At 42.4% G+C, this 2,457-nt stretch overlaps 1 pseudogene; it reads right to left on the bottom strand.

Annotated features, from left to right (window-relative positions):
* Positions 1 to 1,215: 1,215 nt before the first annotated feature.
* LOC126104378 (5S ribosomal RNA) lies at positions 1,216 to 1,333 on the bottom strand (annotated as a pseudogene).
* Between the last annotated feature and the right edge of the window lie 1,124 nt (positions 1,334 to 2,457).

Raw genomic sequence — 2,457 nt, 5'->3', positions numbered from 1 at the left:
TGTATTCTGTTATAGTGTGGCTATCAACAGGGCCGCTTCCAAGTGCCGGGCTCATGGATCCCAATTTTTTCTCATTGTTTAGTTGGATCTGCGGAAACTGTACAACATGGAAATGGATCAAATTTAGGCTGTTTTAAAGTTACAGTGCATACTTACGTCGCCAACGTGTTCTAACATTCGAAAAGTATCGTGAAAGTGATGCTAGGTAGCTGGGACATATTCGTCGAAAGTCATTGCAATGTACAAACATCGGTTACGACCGCGTAAGTTTTGTGACAGTTCCATGCACAACAGCTTGCACTTGAGCTACAGCAAAGTTGGAAAGGGCTTGAAAGTTACAAACTGCACTCATTATAAGTCAATGATCAATACCATCTACGAGAGTACTGCAAAACGTTTGGCTGTTAATGCTTGGCGAGCCGATTTTAAACATAATGTGTGCCTTCTGGTGCAGCGCCTCTCGGCTCGCAGATCAAAATTTTCCTTTGCATACAGTTTTACAAGTCAGTTATTATCTTAGTTATTACACATAATTGGGGTGCTATTGTTGTCGCTTTATCTGTTGTGGAATGCATAAATCTTTGGTACGAGGTAACACAATTTAGTACAGAGAGGACAGGAAACGTTCGCCTTTACTCCATAAAATTTAGATTTACTCTCTCACTAACAGATGCACTTATTACAAAATTACGTCTTTAAACAAACGCTCACATGTTTCTCAGTAATACGAGTCTCTTAGTTGAACAACTACACCACCTCACAAGGTCACATTAAAATGAGGTAAAAATGTTGCAGTAACCATGCGTTACAGCCAGATTCCGGTTTCACGGGCTACAAATGCTTTTTTATGAAATGTATACAAAATTAATATTGAGCAAGCCTTAAATATGCGTGCGATTTGAGCTTCTATAGCTATTAGGGAGTTGATGGATTCTCCAGCAGTCATTTCTGTAGACGGGTTTTTGTGTATAATTTTCTTATCGGCTGCCATTCACAAGAAATCTCTCTCCACCCGAACAGACCTTGGAAGGCCCAACGGTACCGACCGCACGCCGTGTCATTCTCAACCCACAGGCGTCACTGGATGCGGATATGGAGGGGCATGTGGTCAGCACACCGCTCTCCCGGCCGTATGTCAGTTTACGAGACCGGAGTCGCTACTCCCCAATCAAGTAGTTCCGCAGTTTGCCTCACAAGGGCTGAGTGCACCCCGCTTGCCAATAGCGCTCGATAAACCGGATGGCCACCCATCCAAGTACTAGCCCAGCCCGACAGTGCTTAACTTCGGTGATCTGACGGAAACCGGTGTTACCACTGCGGCAAGGCCGTTGGCGGCAATTCATAGTTCCAGAAATTTAAACAGCGATTTCTTTCCATTCATCTACTGCATGGATACCCTCCTGGATTTCCCCAATATCCTTTGTGATTAGTTTCAGTCTGCACAAGAGGCACACATTCATATCGTGTTGAAGAAGCGCCTGAGCTGTCTGTAACGCAGACATCCACGTTTCTACACTACAGCTCATATCCAGTTACACATTTAGTATCCTCCATAACCTCAGCAAGTGAGTTCCGCGGACAACTTCCGTTTAATATGGCTCCCTCAGTATATGGTGCTTCATAGTGGCTCGACTACCAGATCTACACGTCGAGTTCGACGCAAGAGCACATCTCGTATCGCCACGCAGAAACGGAGAACCAAATTGCGTTACTGTCGTCTTATATGAGTTGGATATGGGATGAGTATTTACTAACCATAACGTTTGTGCTTCAATATCAGTCCACAAACACTTTGTTTCTCACCTGCAGCTAGATCTTCTGCATATTTATTTAAAGCTAGAAACCTGCTGATAGTGTCGTCACTGCAGTCATTGATAGTGTGACTGATGTGACATCAGAAGTAAATAATAATGTATTTTCCTATCATCACAATGTCTATCTCTCTTACGTACACTTGACATTAGTTGCAAGAAACGACATTCTTTACTTATAGGAAATTTTGCATGATAGTAGTCGAATGATAGCACGAGTATACTGAAAACAATAGTATCCAAATATTTGTGTATTTACTGACAAGTACTGAAGTCAGTCCTAGTCAGTAGATAATATTCGGATAAAGTCCACGAGTCTTCAGACATATAGAATACTATGTTCTTATTCTTTTATCTGTCACACCTCTCCGGTAAAGATGATTTTGTTACATTTATAATCGTAGCCCTGTCGTTCGAACATTATTGAGAAGCTTCTGGAACTGTTCTGTACCGCGTACCATTACTGGTGATGTACATCTGGATCAATAGATCTATAGCTATTTGATTTGCTGACATTTGGTTTTTTCCGGTCGAGTGACCATATTGCTTTTATTGCCTTTATCAAGCAGCAGTGCTTGATTTCCGTATTGGAAACCAAGCAAACACATTTTCGTGTCGTGCAGTCGAGACGGGTGTCGCTGTTGCT

The sequence above is a fragment of the Schistocerca cancellata genome, chromosome 1, assembly GCF_023864275.1.
Source record: "Schistocerca cancellata isolate TAMUIC-IGC-003103 chromosome 1, iqSchCanc2.1, whole genome shotgun sequence".
Classification (NCBI taxonomy): Eukaryota; Metazoa; Arthropoda; class Insecta; order Orthoptera; family Acrididae; genus Schistocerca; species Schistocerca cancellata.
This window is presented reverse-complemented; position numbering and strand designations above follow the sequence as displayed.